Source organism: Nyctereutes procyonoides, unplaced genomic scaffold (genome assembly GCF_905146905.1).
Source record: "Nyctereutes procyonoides isolate TBG_1078 unplaced genomic scaffold, NYPRO_anot_genome, whole genome shotgun sequence".
NCBI lineage: Eukaryota > Metazoa > Chordata > Mammalia > Carnivora > Canidae > Nyctereutes > Nyctereutes procyonoides.
This window is the reverse complement of record NW_026575126.1, coordinates 69,988,606-70,009,390: the sequence shown is the minus strand read 5'-3', so window position 1 is coordinate 70,009,390 and position 20,785 is coordinate 69,988,606. Positions and strand designations below refer to the sequence as shown.

Below are 20,785 nucleotides of genomic sequence, written 5' to 3'. Positions count from 1 at the left end.
GAGAAGCCCCTTCCTTCATCTTCCAGAGGAGGAGGTTGAGATAAGGTGGGGAGTACGGGGACTAGAACCGGGGCCTCCTGCTTTTCAGGCCAGGCAACCTATGGAGAGGTTTTGGCAGGGCCCCTGGTGGGACATCCTCGGGTAACCCTGGTTCACCAGTCAGTGCCCTGGGTCCTGGCAGAGTGTGACGGAGGGCTCAGAGCAGGGCTAGGGCTAGACCCACAGTAGGACCAGAGACCAGCTGGAGCTGGTTCTCAGCAGGTGCCGTAAGGCTGGGGCCAGAAAAAGGTGGCAAAGTGGGGACAGACCCATCCTCCACTGTCTCCTTGTGTGGCCCAGCGTCCTCATCTGAAAGATGGGACAGTAACCTGGGCCTGGGCTTCTTCCTGCCTCAAAGGCTGATGTGTTGAGTAGACTGTGGACATGAGGGTGCTCCGGGAACCACAAAGCTGGCTCTGGTATGTGGTGGGCCTGAATCGCTAAAGGACCACAGTCTGCAGGTCCCTGAGGGGTCCCCAAGAGTCCCTAGAAGAATGGCTCAGTGAGGAGGCTGGGGGCAGGAGTTGCTGATTCCATTTCACTCTCCAGGCAGAGCTGTAAGCAGATGGACTGAGCTTGGAGGTGGTGAGTTTCCCGTCACTGCTAGGATTAAAGCAAGAGCCAGAGTTTCTCCTGGCTGGGAGGCTATGAAAAGATGCAAGCATTTGATGCCATTCTGTCCTTTCCAGCCCAGCAAGTCTCTGGCAGCTGCTTTGAATACTTATTTCTTTTCTAACGCAACACTGTGCGTCAACTATACTTTAATAGAAAAATAATAAATTTTACAAAATGATAAAAAGAAAATAAATCACAAAAGAGAAGAAACTGTGAGCACACACAAAAGAACAGACTCAAGCTCTTAAAAAAAAAAGAAGAGAAGAAGACTTCTTTCCTTTACCCCAGGCTTCAGGGATGCCCCACCTCCAGGCACACAGGGCTCCTCTGTTCCTGTCGTGCAGAGCTGGGGTGGGGGCACCAGAGCCAGGACCAGCAACAGTCTGCTTTTTCTGACACCTGACACCTGAGAATCATGAGCTCACAGCCAGTCTGAGGGTCCTCCTGGCTCTAGGTGGCCAGTGATGGCAAGGACTCCACGTAGTTATCTGGGGCAGGGTGACTTCAGCTCTTTCCCAGCTAGGCCCCCATCATCTCTCGCAGGTGAAACCCCTGTCCTGTGTCTCTCCTGCTGGGTGGCAGTCTGTGGAGTCCGGACAGATGCTGGGCTGTGATGCAGGTACCATTGTAATTTCACTGCGACCCTGTGGCTCAGAGGAGGACTGGGGAGTTGGTTGTAGGGTTCCCCCCTACACCATCGAAGGGGAGGCTGGCCCCACCGACCTTGACTTTTGGGGGACGGTAACCCAAGAACATTCTTGCTCCCCACACTCAGCTCTCTCCCCCTTTGGTTTCCCAGACCTGTCTCTTTCCATCCAGCAGCCCAGCCCTCCCCAGAGGGTAGGGAGCTGTCATCCCATCCCTTCCGGTCTGCAGGTGTTGGCATGGCGGAGTCTGCCTGCATCCCCTGCCCCACCCCAGCAGGGACGGGGGGGGCTTCCAGTGCCCATTCTGTTCCCTCCCTCACAAGAGCTATGGATGGCACCCAGAAGGGAAACACATCTTGTGTCTCAAGGAGCGTCTCAGTTTCTCAGAGTTTAGCTCTGCAGGAGGAAAGGCTGTGTCCCTCCGCAACACGACTCTGACTGTGACCCTTGCAGAAGAGTCACTGCTCCATCCAGAAGGGAATGCAAGTATATGCCTTGCCTCTCAGCCCTGCTGCTCCTTGCATTGTGCTACCTGCTTGTCAAGATCCTTAGCCTGGGGGTGGGGGGGTGGGGGGGTCGGGGGTGACCTGCCCCAGGACCCAGGTCTGTGACAGTGGCAGTGAATGAAACAGCCGTCACCAGCCCAGCCTCTGGAGCCCTTCCACAGCTGAGTTGGCCTGTGGTACTGAGGCCTTACCAAGCTTTGTGACCTTTGGCAAGTTACTCAGCCTCTCTGAGTCCCAGTCCATCGGCCACCTTCCTCACCGGGCTGCTGGAAAATGAGACGAGGTAGTGGGTCAGCTCCACAGCAACAGCTCAGTAAGCTGGGCTCTGTCGCCAGCTACCCCCCACCAGATTCCCAGTTCCCTTTCTGGCCCCCAGGACACAGCCCCCTTCCCCCCATGGCCCCCACCCCCACCCCATTAGAGCCAGATCATAAAACCTCCAGGGGAGGGAGGCTAGTGACATCTTTAGTGGCGACATTTGGGTGAAAAATTCATGACCATCAGTTACTCAAGGAAGAGGGGGAAAATGAGCCATTTCCACGGCTCAGGAACGTGGCTCTCCCCGGCTGTGAGTCCACAAATCTATTTTATGTGACGAGATCTATAGTCTAATAGAAGGAGCTTATCACAGACTTAAGAAAAAGTGCACAATAATGCACCACTCTTTCCCCACCTCTCGGCCTGCGAGGCGCCCTTCCTCACAGAGGGCAGTGGCCCTCCAGGAGCCATGGAGAGGTCACCAGCCAGCGGGGTCCCGTGGGGGTGATGGCTTGGGGGCCTAGGGTGGGACCCGGGGAGTCCTGCCTTTGTTCTGCTCCTCTGCACTTCTGCTCCCCTGTCCTCATCACCATGGTGGAAGGGGCCCTAGGAAACCTGCCACCCTGTTGTCAAAGAGTCTCAGCCAGCCCTGGGAGTCCTGCAGTGCCGATGAGCCAGTTTGTCTGTCCGTCTGTCTGCACAAAAGAGGAATGAAAGTTTCTCTTCTACTGCCTCTCATCCTGGGGAGGGGCAGCCAGGCTGAGGTAGGAATAAGAGGCAGGCAGGTGGAGTCTCAAACCCTCTCCCAGACCCAAGAGCCTTGTTCCCAGGTCCTGGTGGACCTGGGGTAGCTTTGAGAGGCAGGCAGGGGCTTGGTGCCCACTGGTGTGGCAGCTCCTCTGTAGGGAGGCTTGGTGGGGTGCTCCAGAAACCAAACCTCGGTCTACAGGAGGGCCTGGAGCTGCCTGAGCAGGTGATGGAGTTCCTGCCATTGAACGGGGCTAGTGACTCTGGGGCCTGGCCAGGCGGCATGCATCTGTGGCTGCAAGGTGCAATCTCACGACAGACCTCAGCCCTGGAGGCACATGGCAACCCCTCCTCCAGGACCCACGGTGTCATCCCCACTGGCCACATCCACCAACCTCTAAGACCCACCTCCCCTGGATGAGAGCGAGCCACACTGGAGATCCTGATGGAGACTCAGACCAACGGTGTGACTTTCTTTGTCTTTCCTCAAGGCACAGCTGGCCCTGTGCAGCCACTGGCTTCCCCACAGCTACCCTGGCTTGAGCCCCATACCGTGCAATCTTCACTGAAAAGATTAGCTCCCTTAGCTCCCCATGAAGGCTGGCTGCCACCTGGCCTGCCCCTTGATTGGCCCTCTCACTCCAAGACACACCAAACTCCAGCTCCCACACTCCTCCCATGGTTTATCTAACTCTCACCTGCCCCTGGGCCTTTGCACATGCTGTTCTTGTTGGCAAAATGCATTTTGTCTGCATCCTCTCCTTCTGGCTAACTCTCCAGGTATCAGCTCAGAGGCTACTTCCTCTAGGAAGCCTGCCCTTATCCCCAGATTGAGTCAGGGTCCTTCCATGTGCCCCAAAGCTCTCCTCCTGTTCTCATAGGGACACATATGGGTCCAGGCTAGAACTCCCAGTATCCTTTCTGGTTTCCATGTCACATTCCATGACGGCAGCAGCATTGTCTCTCCAGGCCACACTGTGTCCCTGGTACCCAGCACAGGGCTTGGCCCACAGGTGTTGTTGAATGACTGAGTGACATATTGTCAGTTGTGTGATCAGGGGATGTGGCTCCTTAGCCTAGTCCTTCCCAGGTGAAGTAGGGACAGTGGGATCTCAGCATTCTAGACACTGATTTGGCAGAGGCTATAACCAGGAACATCATCCCCACAGTGACCTGAAGCAGTAGAGGGAAGAAGGCTCCCATCAGGTGGAGAATGAGAAGATTTTTCTGTCTGGGGGACCCGAGGAGCCAGAGTATCCACGGAGGGAAGAGAGCGAAGCATTGGAGCCCAGGAAGCAGAGTTTTGGGATTGTTACTATAACCTCCAGTTTTTGTTTCTGGTATTTTTTTTTACGTCTCCAGGCTGGAGTGATCTCTAAACTCAGGTTTCTCAGATGCAGGGAGAATCAAGCCTCAGTGGAAACCATAGCCAGCGGAGCGGGAATTTCCAGGGAGGTCCCAGGAAGAGGGGCAGCCGGCAAGATGCTTTTTAGCCACAGCCGCCCTGAGTGTATCCACTTCACATCCCGGGGTTCCGCATGGGACTTCACTGGTGAAGCCAGTTTGGGTGTTGGAGCATGATGGAAAGCCAGTGATCTGGTTCAGAGCAGGCGGTTACTGGCTTGCCCCTCAGGCCACTCTGCCAGACCCTTGCTCGGGGTGTGCGCCGGACCAGTCAGCATGTGCCAAGTGCGCAGCGACAGAGCCACCCCTGGGCCTGGGGTGGGGGGGGAGTCAGCCACAGCACCTGCACCCAGCCGAGGCACCTGTGGCCCAGCCATGCCCACCCCAGGGCCTCTGCCATCAGACCCCACAAAGGGGGCGGCTGGGCCAGAGGGACACGGAGAGTGTCTGAGTGTGTGCACTCAGCAGGCTTTGGCTCCAGTTCTCATTGAGTAAATATTGCTCAGCGAAAGAGGAAAGCAGCCTGGCTGGCTGGCTGGCTACTCTTAAAAGGGAGTTTTATTAATGCTCGGCGTGGGCACCAGTTCTGACTTCTGGGTGGGGTTAAGGAGGGTGTCAGCCTTTAGTGACCACGGGCAGAGCATGATCAGGGTATCAGGTTTGGTGTGTCTGGATGCACACGGTAGAAGTGTTTGAAAGGGATCCCCTTCCTCAAGTAGGTTAAGCATCTCTGTCTCAGTCCTGAGTCTAGCTTTAGCAAGGACTTTTACATTTTTTCTAGAGTGTTCGAAGGCCGGCTTCAGCAGAGCCCTTGTCCAAATAAGGCTGGCTGCATGCTGGTGCTGCCTGAATCCGTGAGGGTCCTGCCTCTCGACCTCACTGATGGTCTGTTTTGCCATCTCCAGGGGTGGTGTGAACGGATTCTCGGTGGCTTGGGTTCGCTGTTGCAGCTCCCTATGTTGAGCCTCAGAAGCCATCCCCTCCTGCTACCGATGGTCCTCACGAGGCCAAGAGGTGACTCTGTTAGAATATTGGCTCCTTCAGGGATGCTCTGGGACTAGATACGCTTGAGGCACATGTCAAGTAGGGGGCTGGCTGGTGGGGAACTTAGCTCAACCCCCCAGAATCAGCAGGGTTTTCTGTGTTTGTGTAAGGGAAAGAAGAAATCCAGCAAGTGGAAGAACAGAGGTTTTGGGGGCACCAGAGGGGTCAGGTGTGCTGCTGGAAGTGCCAGCTTGCTTCCTGCACTGGCCATCCTGTGGCCTGGCCCCCCACCTCTGAAGGTAAATGACTGACAGTTGGCTCTAAAAAGACAGGACTAGAGCCAGAGGCAGAGAAAGAAGGCAACAAAGGAAGGAAGGAGGAAGCAGTAGGGTTTGCTGCTTGCCATGGTGTAAATTCTCCCGCCCAGGCCGAGATGCGCACGATCCCTCTAGAGTGCTGTGAGCCGCTCCCAGCACACCTTGTGCCCTGTACCCCAGCCCATCCTTGTATTGATGAAGCCCAAAGAAGAGCCCGAAGGTACGCAGGGTCAGGGGCAGAGCAGGGCCAGAACCCAGAGCTCCATGAGGCCATCTTCGAGGCACTTTCCAGAATGTTCATGGTGCCCAGTGACTTGGCCTGAGACCCTGAGAGAGAGAGAGGATGGATGTCAGAGGGCTTCTGGGGTCCTAGCGTGCCCCTAGGTGATCAGGGGCATTAGTCCTGGGGACCGGAGGCAGAGCTTCCTTGGCTACGCAAGCTAAGCAATGACAGATGATATGTGGAGGGTGACAAGGCTTAGGGCCCAGCACAGGACATCTCTGGCTGTGAGTCACTCGCTTCCAGTTGCTTTCTACAGCGTGACTGTGCCCGGTCCCTTGAGTGAGTGTATATGTGTGTGTGCGTGTGTGTGTGTTTTAAATTCATGGTCCTCTGGCTCCTCCCCTTTTCCTTACATATATTTTCTCTCACTAAGTGTATTGACAGACCTTGATTTGGGTCTACTCTCTGCTCTGGTTTGCTGTGTGACCGTGTTGGTCACCTGGCCCACGCGCCGCCCGGTTTTATCATCTCCCCATTGTTAGTTCGGCCCATGGAAGAAACACCACAGACCAGGCCCTCAAACAACAGACAGGCGTTTTCTCACGGTTCCGGAGGCTGGGAAGTCCGTGAGAGGCGCTGCCGGGCGTGCAGGTGGCCACCTTCTGCTTGTGTCTTCACAGACTTTCTTTCTTCAGAGACTTTCTCTGCTCTGGTCTCTCTTCCTCTTCTTTTAAGGATGCTGATCGCGATGTGGGGGTCCCCACTCTCATGACCTCAGCTGTACCTACTCACTTCTCGGGCCCCACTTCCTAACACCCTTGTCTTAGGGATGAGGGCTTCAGCGTATGAGTGCTGGAGGGACACATTCAGTCCATGGCACACCCTAACTGCCCTTCTAAAAGCTTCTTTGTAAGCTGAGTTTGGCAGGTGGTGCAGGTCCCCCAAGGAACAGCATCGTGGTGGTGGTGGTGTGGTCCCTGACCGCTGGCTGAGTCCATGTGTCTGAGCCACAGACCAAGCGAGGTGCTAAGCTAAACACATCCTGCCATGGAGGGGCCATTGAAGCCTCCACTTAAGGAGTAGTCCTGGAAGGCTTCCTGCAGGAGGTGGGCTCTCTTTCCTGGCAGGATGATCGGCCCCTGCAAAGGCTAGCCTCAGAGGGACAGAGGTAGAGTTGAGTCCGAAAGTCTGAGAGTGGCCTAGTCACCATACTTTGGGGGTAAGTCTCAGGCAGGGCAAGAGGGGCTCATCACAGTGAGGGTCTGGGGCCCCTGGAATGTGGCAACGCTGGCTGTCGTTGCTCTTCTGTGTGACCTCGGGCTCTCTTAGCCCCAGCTGCCTTGTTGTCTGTAAACCACCCAAAATTGTTGGGAGAATATAGTAAAGAAGCCCCCTTGCACGGTGCCCGGACAAGAGTAGAGTCCATACGGGCTGTCAGCGCCCATCTGTTCCTCACATGAATCGAATTAACAAGCATTTATTGAGCATTTACTCCGTCTCCCCCGCCTGTGCCGGGCCACTGATGGGATGCGGTGTCTGTGTCCCAGGATCCTACTGCTTGGTGATAGGAGTGAGGCAGACGCATAGGACAGAAGCAGAGGCCAGGAGAAGTCTGGTGCGTGCAGGCAGCCCAGGGCCTCCTTCTGTCTCTCTGGATTCTGGAGGGGGAGGAGGGTGGGCACTGGGCCAGTTTTGCCAAGGAGGGGAACATGGTCTTCCTGTCCCGTGGCTGTCATTAGACGCTCTGAGCTGTAGCCTGCGCGGTGATGAGGATGCCCAGGGACGCAAGCACTTGGCAGCTGGGGGGCCAGAGGCAAAAGTGAGGTGATCCTAGGGAGACATGAAGGGGAAACTGAGGCACCATTGCTTGGTGAGCCCAGAGTCAGTGCCAGGAATCATTCACTCTGACGTCATCTACTCTGTGGACCAGGACCAATTCCATTTTATAGATCAAGAAACTGAGGCTCAGAGAGAGGAAGCCCCAACCCAGACTCTCAGGCTCTTCCTCACCAAGCTTCCTGTTTATGCACCGAGTCCCCGGAGCAGGGGCGTCTTGTGGGGTCTGCACCAGGGGAGGCCAAAGTTGCTGCCCAGGGGCGAAGAGGGGCCAGGGGTGGGGTGGTGGAGGGGGCCCAGTGGCTGTGCCCTGAGCCCCACCCTGAGCCTGGGCTGGAGGGAGCGTGGGCCGGTCGGGGGCACGGGGCGCGCAGGCGAGCAACTGGGCGCTGGGGCTCCGCGGCCCGGCCCGTCCGTCCCGATCCCCGTTAGCGCGGCGCCACCTAGCGGCCCTCTGGGGAAACGGCGGCGCGACCTGTCCCTGCCCGCGGGAGCTGGGCCCCCCAGGTCCTTGGGCCTCTGCATCCCTGGGGGAGAGGGGAAGGAAGGAATCGCCCTCAACTGGCCCAGAGGAGCAGGCGGTGACACCTGACACCTAAGGGGCGGAAGGGGTGGAGGCAGATGCTGGCGGGAAGCAGGCTTTGACCTTGATCCAGTCCTAGTTTTGTCCCCTCCCAAGGTCCCACCTCCAGGCCCAAGGATGAGGCAGAAGTCCAGGGGGCAGGCAGGAAGAAACACCGGAGGGGTCCGTGGTCCAAGGGCCTAGGATTGAGCCGGACCCCATTACTACTGGAACCTTGGTGGGAGGCAAGGCCATGCACACCGGCTTTATGATGCTGGGGGCATCAGCGTGATGGTGGTGTCTGTGCATTGTGTGTGTGTGACTGCAGATGTGAATGTGTGTCTGTACGAGAGTGTGTGTAAGTGCGCTCTGCGTGTGTTCTGGGTGTGCATGCAACACTGGGCAGAGCTTCCCTTTCGGCCATGCACTTTGGTACAACCTGCCCTCCATGCCCTGCCACTCTTCCTGAGCAGCTGGAGCCCTCCCGTGACCCCAGAGGGACCTGCAGGAGGCTCCCAGGTTTGGCCCCTTCTGTCCCCACCCAGCCCCCGCCCACAGCCCACTGGCAGCAGATGCTCCCTCGGGTTGTGGCCCTGCAGGAAATTGCTCCTTAAGGCTGGACGTGGAGGCCACCCAGCTTTACAGCCTCAGTCTGAGAGCCCTGTGTGAGGATCTTCAGGTGGAAAAGATGAGGACACCCAGCAGCCATTAAGTGTGTGCCTTTTTTTTTTTAAGTGTGTGCTTTAAAATGCCAGGTGCAGGGCAGCCCGGGTGGCTCAGCGGTTTAGCACCGCCTTCAGCCTGATCCTGGAGACCTGGGATCGAGTCCCATGTTGGGCTCCCTGCATGGAGCCCGCTTCTCCCTCTGCCTGTGTCTCTGCCTCTCTCTCTCTGTCTCTCTGTCTCTTCGTAAATGAATAAATAAAATGTTTAAAAAAAATAAAATTCCAGGTGCGGGAGGACGAGGGTGTTTCTTCTGCTGTCTCGGGCCTCGAAAAATCCAGAACCTGATGCTCCAGACCCCAAATGAGGAGGACTGGAGACCTGAGCCCTGGGAGCATTCCACTCTGGGACTCTCTGCTTGCTGGAGTGGAAGGAACTTGTCGGCACGTGAAATGGTGATGGTGGAGGAAATTGGAGGATGGTGACCACAAATGTGACCAGCACAGTTTGTCCTTCCGTACGTAATGCCCTTCCCAGGAGTGATCAGGCCACAGATGTCCACGGGGAGGGGGAAGGGGTTCCCACTGGCTGAGGGCCATTAGTTCAGCCCCCAGAGTGGGTATCTCCTTACAGAGACAGGGACTGAACCTTAAGGAGGTTATAAAACCTCCTTGTCCAAGATCCTCTGCTTCTAAGTGACAGAGGGAAGATTCGAGCTGGCTTGACTGACACCAGGGCTGTGTAGATGTTACCTAAAAGCAGGAGTGCCAACCAATGCTGATGGCCTGGTGGGGCACCATGGAGCCTGGTCGGGCACGATGGGGCCTGATGGAACACCATGGGGCTTGGTCTGGCATGGTGGGGCCTGAGTGTGCCTCAGAGTGGCCACAGCTGGTGCCTGCTGGCCCAGGAATCTGGCCTCTGCTCCCTGGCTGTGGCGTCATGCATGGACTATTGTTCTGTGCTTGGGCCTTCAGCTCTGGGTTTGGCAGGAGTCTGGGAGTGGGGTCTTGCCTTCATGAGTACTGTCTCCTGCCTGCTGTGATGTGTCAGCTTTCAGGGAGAGATTTTCTTGGAGCTTATCTGGGGACAGGCATCTCTGTCCTTCACTCTGATAACAACTCCCAGTTTCCTCCAGGGAGGCAAGAGGCCCTCCTGGAAACCAGCAAACACTTTTTTTTCACCCATGCCACTTCCCAGCAATTCTCTCTCTGATTTCCTCCTCTTTCTGCATCCCAAGTGCTGGAACTGGCTCCTAACTGTCTTCCCCTAAGACCAAGCCTCTAAGGCTAGCTCCTCCCCCTGGGCCCTAGGGAGACCCACAGTATGGGCCTAACAGAGATCACATAGATTCCTGAACAAGGGGACGCCTGGGTGGCTCAGCGGTTGAGCATCTTCCTTTGGCTCAGGGCGTGATCCCAGAGTTCCAGGACCGAGTCCCACACTGGGCTCCCTGTGTGGTGCCTGCTTTCCCCTTTGCCTGTGTCTCTGCCTCTCTCTCTGTCTCTCATGAATGAATAAATAAAATCTTAAAAAAAAAAAAAAAAAAGAATCCTGAACTGGTTGGTGGGGAGGGCTTTGCCTCTACTTTCTTATCTGATAGGAGGGCCTCAGCTCCAGAAAGCTCTGACCACCAGTACGTTTGTGGTGGGGACGTGGCCTGTGGGACTACAGCTCCTCTCCTGGGCCCCTTGCTCTTCCTGGTGCCCCTGGGCTCTGGCCAGCCTCTCAGACCTCCTTGTTCTTTCTTAGCTTCCTTTCCTGTAAAATGGGTTTAGCAAGAGGATCAAGGGCCAGCTGCTGGGGTTCCTTCACCTGTTCTGCTTTGGCTCTCCCTCAGATTCTGTTGGACCCCCTTCTTGCTGCTCCCAGGCCTTTGCTAAGTGATTTCCCTGCTGGGGCCTCTCACTAATCAGATTTGAAAAACTGAGACTGGTAATATTCGTGTCAAAAGATGGGTAGGGAAACAGGCTTAGGGAAGCAGTTGATCTACCTGAAGTCCCACGGAAGTTGGTGGGTGAATTGAGCCAGAACCCAAAACCCTGGGCCATATTCCCTTGCTGAAGATAACTGGGTGAGGGGTCCTAGGAAATATTTCTCATCCTTGTCCCAATCAACCCCTCCAAATGGTTTCAGTTTTCTCAAGTATGAGCATATGTATTCTTAAAGACAACAACAGAAGTTTGTTTCTTGCACACAAGCAGTGTAGGGTTTATCTGGCAGCTCTACAGCGTCATAGGAACAGTATCCTTTCATCCAGCTGCGCTGCCGTGCTCAACGGTGACTTTCATCTTTGAGTCTAAAAAGGTTGCTGTGGTTCCTGCCATCATTTCTACACCCCAGCCAGTGATAAGGAGGAAAGAAGAAGGAGAAAGCTTAAGCCTTTCTTTCCCCCTCTTTTTTCAATTTAAAAACTTGTGTTAAAATGCAAATTACATAAAATTTACCATCTTAACATTGGAAATGTACAGGTCAGTGCTATTAGATACATTCCCATTATTGTGCCACCAGATGATGAAGACATTTTCTAGAAAAAACTGAGGTTCAGAGAGGGAGTTTTGCTCAAAGTCACACAATGTGTAAATGTGTCTTTTGACTCTAAGGACTACCTTGGGGGCCTCTGCTGGACCTCGGTGCCACTTTCATTAGAAAGGTGGTCATGTGGTAGACAGGGGTCCCAAGGTGCCCTTCACACCCAGGGGAATGAAGAAGCCCATCTGTGGCCTCCACCCATGGGTTGCTGGGCCCGGGATTTCCACCCAGAGCTCACAGGGCTCCCACGAGCACCCTGCCAGCCCCATCCTCTGCTCCCCAGAAGCTTTAAGATTCTGGGAAAAATAGGAATGTCTTAGGGATGAAGTACTTTTTTTTTTTTTAAGATTTTAGTTTTTTATTCATTAGAGAGAGAGGCAGAGACACAGGCAGAGGGAGAAGCAGGCTCCATGCAGGGAGCCCGACGTGGGACTCAATCCCAGGACCCCGGGATCACGCCCTGAGCCAAAGGCAGACGCTCAACCTCCTGAGCCACCCAGGCGTCCCAGGATGAGGTACTCTCATTGGATTTTCCCCCAGGATTGGTTTGCAGAACTTACTACTGAATGATTTACTCAGTTGGCCCAGGCCAGAGCGTTGTTGTGGCATCCCAAGTGTGCATGTGCATGTTTGTGTGCATGCACGTAGTTCTGCGTGGGCATGTGTGTGCACATGTGTGCATGCTGCATGTGCGCGCATGTGTGTGTGTGTGCGCTTGAGTGCTTGTCTGTACCTGGTGTGAGTGCAGATGCACGTGTTTCTGTGTGGACACCGCCTCTCAGAGCAGGGACCCTGGGGCCCGCAGCCGTGAGTGGGGAGGGCGGCTGCCAGCTGGGCCCAGCGAGGAGTTGTGTCTGGGGTGGTGTGTTGTAACTGGCAGCCTGGCATATGAGTCACCGGCCAAATTAACTCAAGCTTCCTTTGGGGAAAAATGTAATCAGTTATTGCGCTCCGTTCCATTTTAGCAAATTAACTCGTCCAGTTTTTATTTCTTTTTATTTTTTTTTTTAATGTGGCGGGAGGTTGGGGGGAACCGGGGGTGGTGGAGGCCGGGGCCGGAGCTGAGCAGCTGCTCTGACAAGCCGCTGAGCTGCTGAGCACAGATTTGGAGACAAGCTGTGTCCAGGCTGAAGCAGGGGGGCCGGGGCCACTGCTCCTGGAGGCTGATGTGTCCTCCGGCCCTGTGGGGGCACATATTTGAGGAAGAGATTCGCTCCCCCTGAGCGTGTTTCCTGGACATTTTGTGCTGTGCCCACCAGCTGGAAGAGCATTAACAACCCCACTGGGAGTAAGTGGGGTAGGATTCCTGGGGTCTGAGCAGGCCTCCTGGAACAGATTGTCCCGGGGCCAGAAGACAGCAGTCTGGAAGTTTCTGCGAGGCCTTCCCGTGTGAGAATGACCACACTGCAGTCACGGGCACGGTGGGGTGCAGTTCCAGGACAGTCATGTTTGTACTCATGCCTCCTTCTGGGGTAGGTATTGCAAACCCCCAACACAGATGAGGGGTTTCTCTCTACCCTCTGAGAAGTGACACAGTGACATCAGACCCTGCTCCCTTCACCTCTTAGCTGGGTCATGTGCTCCTTTCCTCTCAAATATTGGGGGATTACTAAAGGTATTTGATCTTAAAGAGCCCGAGAATGCCCTGCTGCAGATGCTGGGGCCCATGGCATGGCCTAGGCACACATCCTGTCTCTCCTGGGAGGCCCGTGCCTCTGTCAACATCAGGTCCCATCATTGCCCAGGCCTTACCAGCTCAGGTTCTGCTGTCTCTGAGAGGCTTCCAGACTGTTCCCAGCCCATGTACTCTTCCCCACCCTCCTCCCACCTCCCATTGCTCAGAACCATGATACGCTGACCTTAGGTGCCAGATTTGTGCCCACTGTGGGCATGGAAAAGTGTCCCAATGTGCAGGGGATGGAGGGTCCAGTACACAGTCTGAGCAGAGGGCACAGGGGAAGTCTGGGCCCAGCCAGGCCCCTGGGCACAGGGAGGAGGCTGTGGGCAACAACTGGGGCAGGCAGGGTCCGGATGAGCTGTGGGATCCCGAGGTAGCAGCCCCTCTGCCCAGAGCCTGGGTGACAGAGAGGCTCAGAAAGGGGAGGCACCCCCCACAGGTGGCCAGCCCCTGCATGGTGGTGCCCCGGAAGGCAGGGCCTACTTTCTGGCAATGAGGAAGGGGCCCTTGTGCAGGCAGGTGGTCTAGGCCAGGAGGGAGAAAGCAGCATGGCACTGCCATTGGTAGCAGAGAGAGCCAGGGACTCACAGGAGACACCCCGGGGGCACTTGCAGGTTCTGGGAGACATCTGGAGGAAGGAGGTGCTACATCAGCAGAGTTGGGAGCTGAGGAAGTGGACTTACTGCAGGGAACCAGCTGAGGAGGCCCTGGAACCTCCGGTGTAAGAATTCCGAGGGTGACTGTTGCTTAAGCAGTTTGCATGCAGATTTCAGTGGGTCCTCCCAGGCCTTGCAGTGTAGGTATGGCTTTTATGCCCTCTGGAAAGCTGAACAAACTAAGGCTTGCAGGGCTCTGGTGAGCGGCAGAGCAGGGTGACAGCAAGGCCACCCCAAGGCTCTGCACAGGCCACCTGTGGTGGCTCACAGCCATCCGTTGTCACTTTGTGGCTTCATGGGTAAAGCCACCTCCCTAATGCAGCTGCAAGCCCTGGGGTGGGCATGAGTCTCAGAATTTTGGAACCCGTTTGTCCCCTGACATAGGCCAGGCAGCTGCAAAGTAGCCCATAGAGACCTGGATCTTCTCTGATGGGGGTGCTGGAGGCTAACCGCTGGGGTGTGGTGAGGGATGGCTAGTGTGGGCTCTCACAGCCCCAGGAGATGGACTCACTGTCCCTAGGCTGCTCACGGGCACTGCTGTTTGGATGGCTTGGAGCCTTGGCTGGTGGGGTGCTGGACTCCCTCTGTGCTCATCAGATGCCCGACTTCCTGAGTGGGGAAAGGGAAGGCTCGGGGATCCCTCCCACAAACCCTGGCTCCGGCCTCCATTCAAGCAGTGTTGGGTTTGTCTGGAAAGTCTGGCCACTGCTGTCACCATAGATTGACGGCGGGGCAGGAACTGAAGTACCCATCATGTGTCCACTCTGGCTTTCAGGTGAGTGTTTGTAATCAAGCCCTTTGTGGGTGGCGTCAGATGGTCAGAGCAGTGCAGAAGGACCTTGGGAGCAGCTTGTCCGGTGGCTCCTGGGGGTGTCTTGGACATGGGGGGGCACTCCTCAGTGGTCACAGTGCTGGCAGCCGGGACTGCCACTTGGTGGGCAGGGATGCCTGGGCCTCTACTGTGCTGTGAAGAATGGTTACTGCCTCCCACGCAAACTGCAAATGTCGCACCAGACATTCCTATGGGTGAAAAACTTGTTGAAGATGATCTGAGCCTAGAGCCGGACTCTGTTTGACGTATTAATACACAGTATGTGTTTTGGTGTTTTGTTTTGTTTTGTTTTTGCATAGTTTTAGCAAAAACAGAATCTCCAAGGCATGCAGCCACAGTGAAAATTGAGGAGAGATTGTCTTTTGTTCTGTCTCAGGATTTTACCGAGAGTGTTCACTGCTCCAGACACGTCCCCAGACGCAGGGCTGCTCATGGTATTTGAGTGTCCAGTACAGCGTCACGACGCCAGCCTGTATTTATTTGGAAATGTCACATTCATGGTGAGTGGATGAGCAGGTCGCCCAACCTCCAATTCTACTGCTTCACTTCTACCTCTAGTGTATACATGCTGAAGCATTTAATACAGAATATTGGGGCACCCGGGTGGCCTTGTTGGTTAAGCGTCTGCCTTTGGCTCAGCTCATGATCTCAGGGTGCTGGGTTCGGGTCCCGCATTGGGCTCTCTGCTCTGTGGGGGGCCTGCTTCTCCCTCTCCCCCTGCTTGTGCTCTCTCTCTCTGTCAAATAATTAAATAAATAATTAAATAAAATTAATAAATAATTAAATAAAATCTTAAAAAAATACAAAATGTTGTTTGATTATATACCACTCTTATTTCTCCTTTATATTACAAATGAAGGCATTATTACGTTGATTTTTAAAATTATATACTCGAATAGGTCATATTATCAGTTAACTATTTCTGGAGAGAGAGGGAGGTGCCACCGGGCATCTGTTTTAGGACGGAAATGCTGAGTCTTCTATTTCATAGATGGGGGAAATGGAGTCCAGGAAGACCCCGTGACCCGCTGGATGTTGCACTAGGAACAAGCCAGAAAGAATTGGAATACAGGTCTCCCAAATCCGGGTCCGGGGCTCTTTCTGCTTCCTCAACAGCCTGTGGCCGCCCTCCTCGGCCTGTTTTCTCATTGTAAGCTCTGCTCCCTATTACACAGGGGGAATGAAAGATTTAATTATTTTATTTTATTATTTTATTTATTTAAAATTTTTATGTATTTATTCATGAGAGACACAGAGACAGAGACAGAGAGAGAGATAGAGAGAGGCAGAGACACAGGCAGAGGGAGAAGCAGGCTCCCTGTGGGGAGGATCGAGTCCCAGGACCCCCGGGATCACGCCCTGAGCCGAAGGCAGACGCTCAACCACTGAACCACCCAGGCGTCCCAAAAGATTTTTTTTTTTTTTAAAGTCGATTTTTGTTTGTAATGTCATGGAAACTTCCTGAAAAGCCAGTGAGGCCCCGGGCGGTGTGGACCAGCAGTGTGCAGGTGTCCGGAGCCTGTCCCCGCTGTACCCTCCGGTCACACTCCCCCTGGGCTGGGCTGAAGCCAGGGGCAGGACCAGATGACCTCCTGTGACCTCGTCTGGCCAACACTATTTTCTCCCTTTCTAGATTGTTTTTCCAATCTCCAAGTGAATCTGAGTGAGACTCTCTATTTTTTGACGACTACCTTTCAACTCAAGTTATGGTTTTATAAATAATATATATGGCAAGTCGGTGCTGGGGAAAGGACGTTCATTCGGCTCTGAAATATTTATGGCCCGGAGTGTCTGCTTACTTTTCTTTGGAGTCATCTTTTCAGCGCGGCGTGCCAGAAAGCGCGACAGCCGGGCCATCTTCGGAGGCGGCGGCCGCGTGGCCCTTCCAGCCTATCCATCCTGGGCCGCCGGGGAGGTGGCAGCTCTGCCCAGACCTCCTCAATTATCCCCGGGAAGGCTCTGCGCGGGTGACAGGAATCAGCGCCACTGCCTTCCAAGCAGACGGTGCTTTCCGGCGCGGCCTGAATTGTAACAGACGCTGCATCAGCCTTACTGGGACGTGCTCTTGAATCCTCGGGCCTCTCCCAGGCCGCCTGCATCTTAGCCCCCATTTTGCGGGCGGGGAAACTGAGGCTCGGCAAGGTTAAGGAATTTCTCAAGGTCAAGGCCGTAATCAAGCAGGAGCCTGGATTTTCACCCAGCCTGGCTGACTTCATGTCTCAATTTTTTCCTCCTTATCCCGAGCTGCTGCCCAGCCGGCCCCACCGCCCCGCTGAAGCTGGGGGCCAGCAAGTGGATTGCGGATCACTTTCCACGGCTGCGCACGCCCGTCTGCGACGGTTGGAAATGCTAGGGGCTTGGATCTGGGAAGAGCAATCTGCTCTGAACAGCCGGGCTTGAATCCCAATCCTACGGCAATGGATGCGTTCCTGCATGTGCTGAAGTGGGGCAGATGGTGCTGGAAAGACCCAGGCGTCGTCTTGTCTGAATCCCCATGTTACAGGTGGGAGACTAAGAGCCTGGCAGGGGTAGGGATTTGCCCAAGGCCATAGAGATACTTGGAGCCCATTGGTCACAGTGGTGGCTCTTGGAGGCTAGTCATCTGGCCAACCTCGCCTCCCTCCCATTACCCTTCTTCTTCCAGGGGAAAATCAACACTTGGAGAAGGAAAAGTTTGATCAGCCTCAACACACTGGATGAATATAGAGCTGTGTACTTCCTTGGTCTGGCTGAAAATCCACGAGTGACTTAAATAATTTTGAGACTGCTTGAGGAAAAACTAAAATTCCAGGGCATTTCTAAACTGGTTGGACCATGGAGTGGGCTGTAGTTAATAAATTTCAGATACTTAATCAGTGATCGGACTGAGTAGTGAGGCCTGGAATATCTCATACCACTTCTCCACCTGGAAGGACAATTTCCTTTTCTTTTTTTTTAAATAAATTTATTTTTATTGGTGTTCAATTTACCAACATACAGAATAACACCCAGTGCTCATCCCGTCAAGTGCCCCCCTCAGTGCCTGTCACCCATTCACCCCCACCCCCCACCCTCCTCCCCTTCCACCACCCCTAGTTCATTTCCCAGAGTTAGGAGTCTTTATGTTCTGTGTCCCTCTCTGATATTTCCCACACATTTCTTCTCCCTTCCCTTATATTCCCTTTCACTATTATTTATATTCCCCAAATGAATGAGACCATATAATGTTTGTCCTTCTCCGATTGACTTACTTCACTCAGCATAATACCCTCCAGTTCCATCCACGTCGAAGCAAATGGTGGGTATTCGTCGTTTCTAATGGCAGAGGAATATTCCATTGTATACATAAACCACATCTTCTTTTTTTTTTTTTTATTTATGATAGTCACTGAGAGAGAGAGAGAGAGGCAGAGACACAGGCAGAGGAAGAAGCAGGCTCCATGCACCGGGAGCCTGATGTGGGACTCGATCCCGGGTCTCCAGGATCGCGCCCTGGGCCAAAGGCAGGCGCCAAATCGCTGCGCCACCCAGGGATTCCCAAACCACATCTTCTTTATCCATTCATCTTTCGATGGACACCGAGGCTCCTTCCACAGTTTGGCTATTGTGGCTGCTAGAAACATCGGGGTGCAGGTGTCCCGGCATTTCATTGCATCTGAATCTTTGGGGTAAATCCCCAACAGTGCAATTGCTGGGTCGTAGCGGAAGGACAATTTCCTATAGGAAAAACGTGCTTATATTCCCAATAGTTGGTGACTCTAGGCACCCCGAAGGGTGGGGCTGGTGCTCTGTCGTAACTGGGATAGGCAACAATAATCGTGAAATCAATCAAGGACAACATTCCTTTTCTTTTTTAAAGCTTTTATTTATTTATTCATGAGAGACACACAGAGAGAGGCAGAGGCACAGGCAGAGGGAGAAGCAGGATCCCTGGGGGGAGCCCGACATGGGACTCGATCCCGGGCCCCTGAGATCACGACCTGAGCCAAAGGCAGATGCTCAACCACTGAGCCACCCAGGTGCCCCAGGAACATTTCTGAAAAAGTCCAGCTCAACCTGAGCCAGAGGGAACTGTCTGACTGTTCTGCTCCCCTGCCCCTGCCATAGGAACCTCCCTGTGGTAGATAGTCTTCAAAGATGGCCCCAGCCATACCTCCTGGGGTTCATGCCTTCCTACTACACTCTCCCCTTGAATATGGGCTGGCCCTATATGCACCAGTAGAATGTACTGGACATGACTGAATGACTTCCAAGGCCATGTTCAAGATCCTCCTCTGAGATGAGCCCTCCACACCAGCTAAGAAGCTACCACAAAGAGCATGTGCAGTATGATGGAAAGCCAGGGCCTATGGGAGAAAAGTCTCTCTGCCCTTCCCTCTGGACAGCCCTCCCTCACCTGGAGTCCCTCTTAGACCTCACCTCTGCCATGGTTTCTGACCATCTCCCAAAACGTGTGGCCAGGAGGCCCCAGAGTGTCCTTGGGGGACCCACATTGGGAAGGAGTAGGGCTATGGTATGCAAATAGCTAACTGGTAGGCATAAGATGAGCACAAAAATTGAGCATGTCTAGACACTGGGATCGAAATTTGACATTGCCATCACAGCTAAACTTTGATTCACGTACTTGTCTCTTCAAATAGGAAATAGACAGTATACAATTGAGAATTGTCAACATGGGAGGTGTGTCACATTTGATCTGAGTGGCATTCTGGTCATGTGCAGAAGCACCACATATTGTCCATGATGGACATCTAGTTTGTGAAGCAGAGTATGAGCCTGTACTATGCTTTTGTGCATTCTGTTTGGGAGGAGCCAACCCTGGGGGAATACATGCCACTGGTAAGTGCAGTGGGGGCTGGTTTTCAAGCCCCATGCTCACCCCTTGACACCTGAGCTGGATATATCTGTGCAGTGCACAGAGTGTACAGTTGTCCATAGTAAGCAGGAGAGGAGGCTTGCCCCTGGAGTGAAGACTTGAGCAGCCTGACCAGTTCTTCTTTGAAGCAAGACCTTTGGAGGCTCAGGACTTATCTCACAAGAGAAACTTTGACTTCCTTTCTCTCAAGGAAAAGAGCTGAAAGATCTGAGGATTTTGCATATCTTTTTGTTTAAGACAAACTGATGACATTAGACTCTGGGATCAATGACTTGATTTTCACTTAAATGCATAAGACCTCAAGTAGCAAATTCCCTTGGCCCAGAGGTTGTTTTGTTTTTTTTTTTTAACATCTGAGGAAGAGTCAGAAAACTCAGTGGACCCCAAGTACTAACATTTCCAGAGGCCAGGAGCCAGCTGGCTTTGCCTGGCTGGGAGGTAGCCCTCCCCAGCTAGTTGCCTCTGGGAGGTGTCTGGGAAATGCCGGGCAGGTCTGGGATGGATCATTCCAGTTCAGCTCCAGAGTCTGGCTTTGGAGGTATGATTGTGCCAGAATTAACTAAGTCCTGGCACACAACTCAGGCTAGCCCACCTCCTAAAGAGATACCCTAACAGCCAGGGTGTAAGTCTTGGGCTGGAGAGAGCACTTCCTGGAGGGACCCTGTCAGGCTTGGGGCTACAGGGGGAACCTCCCTGTGGCTCCTTTAAGGCTTTTGATCCCTTTCGTGAGGGCTACATTTGTTTTTTATTTAAATCAATTAGCATAAAAACACACAGTCACCAGGATCATTTATTAAACATCTATTTATGATAGCTTCGGGTTTTGGGCTCTTCTACAGTGCCGGCGTAAGGAAGGCAGAAGAACACCCCTTCCACGCACCCTCATCCCCTCCCAAGTTTCTACTTTCCAAATCCCTGGATCTGGTGAATATGCTACCTAACATGGCAAGGGAGAATTGAGGTTGCGGATGAAATTATGGTCACTGATCAGCTGATGTTAAGACAAGAATTATCTGGGTTGTCTGGGTAGACCCAATGTCATCAGAGGGTGAAGTTAGAGATTTGCAGAGGATTTTGCTGGCTTTGGAAATGGAGAAGGGCCATGGGCCAAGGGATGCAGAAAGTTGAAAGTCATAGGAGGAGGAAGAGGCCAGGGGATGAGATTCTCCCCTGGAGCCTCTGGAGGGGGAAGCAGCCGTGCTGACACTTTGAATTTAGTGCAGTGAGACCCATGTCAGATCTGACTCCAGAACTTAAGATAATCAATATGCACTGTTTTAAGTCACTCCATTTGTAGTAACTTGTTACAGCAGCCTAGAAAACTAATCCAGGGGCGCCTGGGTGGCTCAGTTGGTTAAGCATCTGCCTTTGGCTCAGGTCATGACCCCAGGGTCCTGGGATGGAGCCCAGCATCTGGTTCCCTGCTCAGTG

General features: G+C 53.8%; 2 long non-coding RNA genes across 3 annotated transcripts in view; both read left to right on the top strand.

The window, feature by feature from the left end:
* Positions 1-9,390, top strand: part of LOC129520165 (uncharacterized) — a 36,326-nt gene extending 26,936 nt beyond the window's left edge. For both annotated transcript variants that reach the window (XR_008666497.1, XR_008666496.1), the window contains exon 4: positions 9,090-9,390. This is a non-coding gene — a long non-coding RNA (uncharacterized LOC129520165). The remainder of the gene's footprint in view (positions 1-9,089) is intronic.
* Positions 9,391-12,388: 2,998 nt separating this feature from the next.
* LOC129520164 (uncharacterized) lies at positions 12,389-17,393 on the top strand. Its single transcript, XR_008666495.1, has 3 exons — positions 12,389-14,442; positions 14,876-14,999; positions 16,133-17,393. It is a non-coding gene; the product is annotated as an uncharacterized LOC129520164 (long non-coding RNA).
* Positions 17,394-20,785: the final 3,392 nt, after the last annotated feature.